Source organism: Orycteropus afer, unplaced genomic scaffold (genome assembly GCF_000298275.1).
Source record: "Orycteropus afer afer isolate SDZICR_OR568_19922 unplaced genomic scaffold, OryAfe1.0 scaffold00632, whole genome shotgun sequence".
NCBI lineage: Eukaryota > Metazoa > Chordata > Mammalia > Tubulidentata > Orycteropodidae > Orycteropus > Orycteropus afer.
The window spans coordinates 1,081,614-1,088,966 of record NW_006922219.1 but is presented as its reverse complement, the minus strand read 5'-3'; the positions used below and the strand labels follow the sequence as shown (position 1 = coordinate 1,088,966).

General features: G+C 36.9%; 1 pseudogene; it reads left to right on the top strand.

The window, feature by feature from the left end:
• LOC122151670 overlaps positions 1–6,781 on the top strand; it is a 48,314-nt pseudogene extending 41,533 nt beyond the window's left edge.
• Positions 6,782–7,353: the final 572 nt, after the last annotated feature.

The following is a 7,353-nucleotide window of genomic DNA, read 5'->3' as shown; positions in this document are numbered from 1 at the left end:
TTGATTTCCTTATTTCTTTTTCATCAATCTCTTTCCTGGTGTAGAGGAGTCCAGCTGATTTTTGGATGTTGATCATGTATTCTGCCATGATGCTAAATCCCTCAATTAGTTCCTATAGAGTTTTGACTGAGTCTCTTGGGTTCTAGGTATAGGATCATATCAGCAGCAAATAGGGATAGTTTGACTTCTTCCTTACCAATTTGAATGCCTTTCATTTCCCTTTCTTGCCTTATTGCCCTCGCTAGGACTCCCAGTACAATGTTGAATAGAAGTGGTGATAAGGCCATCCTTGTCTGGTTCCTGTTCTCAAGGGGAATGTTTTCAGTCTCTCTTCATTAAGAATAATGTTGGCTGTTGGTTTTGCATAGATGCCCTTTATAATGTTGGGGAATGTCCCTTCTAGTCCTATTTTGCTGAGAGTTTTGATCAAGAATGAATGTTGGAGTTTATCAAATGCCTTCTCTGCACCAATTGATTTGATCATATGGTTCTTCCCCTTTGTTTTATTTATGTTGTGGATGACATTGGTTGTTTTTTTAATGTTCAACCATACATGCGTACCTGATATGAACCTCCCTTGGTCATAATGAATGACTTTTTTGATATGTTGTTGGAGTCTATTAGCGAGGATTTTTTTTGAAGATGTTTGCATCTATATTCATGAGGGATACTGGTCTGCAGTTTTCCTTTTGAGTGATGTCTTTGCCTGGTTTTGATATCAAGGTTATGCTTGCATCAAAAAATGAATTTGGGAGGATTCCATCCTTTTCCTTGTTTTGGAATAGTTTGATTAAGATTGTTGTGAGTTCTCTGAATGTTCGGTAGAATTCTCCACTGAAACCGTCTGGACCAGGGCTTTTTTCTGTTGGTAATTTTCTATGACATATCCAATTTCTTTTTTTGTAATGTATCTGTTCAACTTTTCCACATCAGTCTGTGTTAGTTTAGATAAGGTGTGTGTTTCTAGAAATCTGTTCATTTTTTCCAGATTTTCAAGTTTGTTGCAGTACAGTTCTTCGTAGTATCCTGCTATTATCCTTTTTATTTCAGTTGGCTCTTTAGTGATGTTGCTCATGTTTTTCTTGTTTGTGTTATTTGTATTCCCTCCCTCTTTTTTTTTGTTAAATTTGATAACGGTTTTTCAATTTTATTAATGTTTTCAAAAATAAAACTTCTAGTCTTGTTTTTTTCTATTGTCTTTCTATTTTCTGTTTCATTGATTTTGGCTTAAATCTTTATTATTTCCTTTCTTCTGGTGACTGTAGGGTTTTCTTGCTGTTCTTCTATTTGTTGGAGAAGATGGTTTAAAGGTTGATTTTGGCTCTTTCTTCTTTTTCAATGTGTGCATTTATTGCTATCGATTGGCCTCTGAGCACTGCTTTTGCTGTGTCCCAAAGATTTTGGTATGTTTTGTTTTGACTCTCATTTGATTCAAGGAATTTTTTAATTTCAATTTTTATTTCTTCTATTACCCAGTCATTTTTGAGGAGGGTGTTGTTCAGTTTCCATGTGTTTGCTCTTTTCCTATGATCTTCCCATTGTTGATTTCTAATTTGATAGCATTGTGATCTGAGAAGATGCTTTGCTGTGTTTCAATATTTTTAAATTTTTTAAGGCTTCCTTTATGGCCTAGCATATGGTCTATCATGGAAAATGTTCCATGCGCACTCGAAAAGAATGTATATTGTGCTGTTGTTTGGTGAAGTGCTCTGTAGATGTCTATAAGGTCAAGTTGGTGGCTTGTATTGTTTAGCTTGTCTGCATCTTTGTTAAGTTTCTTTCCAGTTGTTCTATCTTTCATTGAAAGTGGTGTATTAAAGTTTCCTACTATGACCGTGGAGTCATCTATTTGCCTTTTCAACTCTTTTAAAGTCTGACTTATGCATTTTGGGGCCTTTTTATTGGCTCCATAGATAATTATTATGGTTATATCTTCTTGTTCAATTGATCGTTTAATCACTATATAATGTCCTTCCTTGTCTCTTATGGTGGTTGATGTCTTAAAGTCAATTTTATCAGAAATCAATTTTGCCACTCCTGCTCTTTTTTTGTGCCATTTGCTTGATATATGTTTTTAGATTGGAATTTTTAGAATGTTCATGTTAACAATCAAATTAATTTATACCAAACTTTTATTTCATTTCCCATCTATATCATACAATTTTCACCTATAAAAGAACTTTGCTCATAATATTCTTCTTTGATTTATTTATTTATGATTAGGATGAAAGTTTACAGAGGAAATTGATTTTCCATTCTACAATCCATACACATTCTGTTTTGTGACATTAACTGCAATCTCACAGTGTAACAGCATTATTCTCACTTCCTTCCTACACTAACCCCTTCTTTTGTCTTTCCTTCTCATCCTCTCCCACCTTCCTAGCTCTATTCCTCATAAAATGCTGTCCTTTTGATCTCATATGCTTGATTCTTCTAATGAATTAATACCTCCCTGAATTCCTGTTCCCCTTATAGGTCTATCATTTGGCTACCAGTTCCCTCATGAAGGTTAAATTCAGTTCCTAGCTTGAGGATGTCAAAGGGCCATAGTCTCAGGTACTTTATCAAACAAGTAAGCCTGGTCGTATTTATGATTTTGCCCCACAATGTGTTTTTAAATTCTGTGCATTTATATAACATTTTGAATAAAGTCAAGGTCAAATAAGGTGTAAGGAGCAACATTCGTTCCCTAAACACCCTTGGTGTAAAGATGCTTTCTCTGGAATCTTGAAGCTCTGAATTAATCATCTCATTACTTCAATAAGTCTTGGAAGGCATTGCCTTTTCATCTTTAAAGCTTCCCCACTTATTAGCAAACTATACCAATGTTTAACATCTTGAAATATGGGTATTAAAATTTCCTATGTCATAAGGTTTGATGTTGTTGTTGTTGTTATTGGCTGTCGAGTCGGACCTGACTCATAGTGACCCCTCCTTGGGTTTCCGAGGCAGTATCAATACAGAAGTAGATTGCCCAACCTTCCTTCTGAGGAGGGTGTGTTTGAACTCCCAGCCTTCTGGTTAGCAGTCAAGTGCCTTAGGCACTATGCTACCAAAGCTCCTATAAGGTTTGATGGTGGGAATTAAATGAGTTGATCCATGTAAAAATATGTTTTGCAATGTTGGGATTAAGGATTAGCTAGAATTGATGTTTGATTATTAATGCACACTACTATCCTAGAAAGCGCATAACCAGAGGTGTTCACACCTTAGCTCTCAGTAGCTTTGTGTGATCCTTCACAGGGTAGTTTAGAGGATATCATAAAATAAAGAATGTGAAAATTCTAATTAATACCTCTACAAATATAATATGTGACCATTATGTCACTAAGTGACTGGCAGAGTAACTCAGAATTTTGTCACTGGGGTGTACTATTTGAAATTCCCATTTGAATTTCTGAATATACACCATTTTGGGAAGATTATGGAGTTCATAAAACACATTATGAATAAAAAACTCACTACCTGCTTCACCTTTCTCAAAATGCTTCTTCATTTGGCCACGTAATTTTTTCATGTCAACGCACCCTTTATTAAACTAACAAACAAAGGACATAAACCAAAAAATTAAAAAATATTTCTGTACTAGAACAGTCTCTGAGCCTGAACCAGGATATGGACTTCTCTCCTAATAGCAATTCATTGGAGTTACAAATATATTTGCAAACTCTTATGTACAACAGGATAATAAACTCACTCCAAAGTACAAAATCCCTATACAATAGATAAATTAGCTAAAATTTAACCTGAGAGATCAAATTTCCAAAGTTTGAATGCAATATTCATGAAGGAAATATATACCTGAAAACAACTTTTTGAGTATGTCCAATTTTTTCATTTTGTACTTGAAGAAATTGAGGCTAACAGTGTTTTTCAGTTTCTAGTTTAATTCTACACAGCTAAGATAGTGTTTAAAGCAAGCCCTTTGTACTCCCTATAAAATCAAACTAAACTTACTGCCACTGAGATGATTTTGACTCCTTGGGACCCTCATTGGTTTTCCAAGGCTGTAAAGTTTTACAGAAGTAGATTGCTTCTTCTTCCTTCCATAGAGTAGCTGCTGTGTTTGAACTGACAACGTTTTTCATGCCTTATGCACTGCACCTCTAGAGCTCCTTTCTTATTCCTTACAGAGATGACATAATTAGTCAACTAACTCGAAAAGGTTGGACAGAGCTATTTTTATAACTGTTTTAGCTCTAGGATTTCTCCTCATCTTTTGCAAATCTTTATGGAAGTAGATGCCCCAACTGCCTTCCGTGGAGTGGCTGGTGAGTTTGAACTGCTAGCCTTTTGGCTAGCAGTCAAATGCCTTAGGCACAATGCCATCAGAGCTCCCCCTCCTTTTTTTTAAATAAAATAATCCACTGCTATAAAGTTGTGGTAGTTTAGGTTGTATATCAATTTGGCTGGGCCTAGTTGAGTGGCTGGGCAGCAGATGTAGTTATTCTCCATGGTGAGATTGGTAATTAGCTCCATGGTGGAATCTACTGGAGCAGCTGAGTAGCTGTTTTAGGGATGTGGGCTGCTTCCAGTATATAAGAAGCAACTTTGAGGAAGATCTCCAATGTATGGCATGCTTGGACCCTGCATGTGGCTCAGTCATTTTTTGGCACCTTGCCATGTTGCCCTGACAATCTTCAGACTTTTTCAGGACTTGAAACAATAGACTGTCATGTGGTTTGCTACTGTCAGGATTATGTCATTTTATTTTTCAATCTTGGGCTTGTCAGTCTCAGCAGTCAGAAGCTATCTGAGTGAAGAAAAACCTCCAGCTTTGGTGGGCTGGGAGAAGAGGTAGAGCTGAAACCCAAGGTCTAGGGGCTTTCACCCAGAACCTAGAGCCTGGCACTTTGAACTCGGACTTCTAAACTCAAAAATTGTAAGAGAATAAACTCTTGTTTGTTAAAGCATCTCATTTATGGTATTTTCTGTTAAAGCAGCACAGAGGTAACCAAAACACAAATCTATTCTATAAAACAGAGTAGAATTGTCCCATAGGATTTCCAATATTGTAAATCTTTATGGAAGCAGATTGCCACATCTTTCTTCCCTGCAGTGGATAAACTAATCCAGCCAAACTCACTGCCATTGAGTTGGATCTGACTCATAGCGACCCCTGCTTGGGTTTCCAAGTCAGTATCACTACCAAAGTAGATAGCCCAATCTTCCTTCTGAGGAATGGCTAATGGTATTGAACCACCAGCCTTCTAGTTAGCAGTCAAATGCCTTAGGCACTACACTACTATTTTTGTTGTTGTTATGTGCCATGGAGTCTGACCCAATTCATAGTGATCCCTCCTTGGGATTCTGAGGCAGTATCAGTATGGAAGTAGATTGCCCCATCTTCCTTCCAAGGAGTGGCTGGTGGGTTTGAATCACCAGCCTTCTGGTTAGCAGTCAAGTGCTTTAGGCACTACGCTACCAGAGCTCCTACTACACCACTAGTGCATGCTTATTGCCAACCTTCCAGTTAGCAGTCAAGTGCTTTAGCCACAGCACTGTCAGACCTCATTTTCTTCTTTTATAGCTACCTCAACACCTTTACTGCTCTTGAAACTGCTTTGTAGCAGTGTTTATGTAAATGAGTCATGTGATTCCTGGCACTGTTCATACACCAACTCTTTCACACATACCTGATATAAGAACCAATAACTTGCACTTTAACAGCCTCCTCAGTTGATGTTGATAACAAAGTTCAAAACCATTACTTTGGAGTTTCCCAAATACATTCACATCTATTTTCATTTAGATCCTCACCACAACCCACAGAAATAATTATTGCCATTTACAAGGAAGGAAATTCCATTTCAGAAATGGTCAGGTTGTTTAAAGTGAGTGCCTTTAATTTCTAGTGTCATGAAGGGCAATTAGGCCACCTGGCACCAGATCCCTTATTTTCTCAAATTACTTCATCCCATCTTCTATTAATGGGTGATCAATGTATATTCATGTTTGGTCATTATTCATAACTCTTTTTATCTTCCTTGCTGCTTCCTATTGCAGATGAAATATGTTAATGATAATGTCACTAATTCATGAATGCCACACTGAAGAATTTATTCTACTAAGCTTTGCTGACCATCCTTGTATAGAGATTCCTCTCTTTGTGACGTCTGCTGACATACTCTGTAAGGTTCAGCTTCAACTTTTTAACATAATGGGTGATGCGGCATGTCTGCTCTTGGCTATTATGTGTTTGCATCACTATGTGGCCATCTAGAGGCCTCTATACTACATCCTGATTATGAATTAGTGAACCTGGATCCTACCAATATCCAATGAGTGGCTAAGTGGAATGCACGGGCCTCTGTTACATTACATGTGCCACTTGGTGTTCTCAACAAACTGGATCATTTAGTTTGTGAAATTCCTATTCTGATAAAGACCGCCTGTGGTAAAAAGAGTGCTAATGAGGTCACATCCTCAGTGGTATGCATTTTTATGTTAGCTGTTCCACTCTGCTTAATTCTTGCTTCCTGTGCTTGTATTGACATGCTGTGCTGAAGATTAAGACTTCTGATGGAAGGAAAAAGGCCTTTTGGACATGTTCTTCCCACCTGATTGTAGTTTGTTTGTTTGTTTGTTTTAATTTTATTTTATGGCCCATCCATTAGCATGTACCTTCAGCCTCCTTCATCTATCACAAGGGACCAGCCCAAGTTCATGGTTCTCTTCTATGTATTCCTACCCTCAACCCCTTCATCTATACCCTTATAATAAGGATATGAACAGGGCATTAGTTAACCTGATGAGAAGGATTTTCAGTTCCAAGTGAAAGATGGTAGACATCAAATGAAATTATTTAACAATTAGAGTTGATTTAATCAAAGTTGCTCTAATACTGCACTCTTGTCTCTTAATCCTACAAATCTAATTTTACATGATTCTCTTTCAAAACATGTCATGTTTCTGGTATTTTTGATGATAGTTTTAGGCAAAGGTGATACTCAGAAGGAATACACCAACATGGACACTCTGTTTTTGAAAGTATGCTATATATTTGATCCACAGTTCAATACTAGGTTAAGTGGTAAGATTAATATTATAATTCATACTATTTCTTCATTAGTTCATTCTCATTGTAGATTTTCTATTACAGTGTCACCTGAGAAGCATTTTTTTACTTTGTGAGTTTGGTCCATGTAGGATGGACAGCATGGCTACTCTGAACAGTCATTGGTGATTACTCTGAGCTTTAGGAAGATTAGAAGTATTATAAGAAAAAATTCAGTCAGAAAAAATAAAGTTAAGAGAATTTATTCAGAAAAAGGACAAAAGAAATCCAGATACAGGAATACAATGTTGTTGTAGTTGTTATGTGCTATCGAGTCAGACCCAACTCATAGT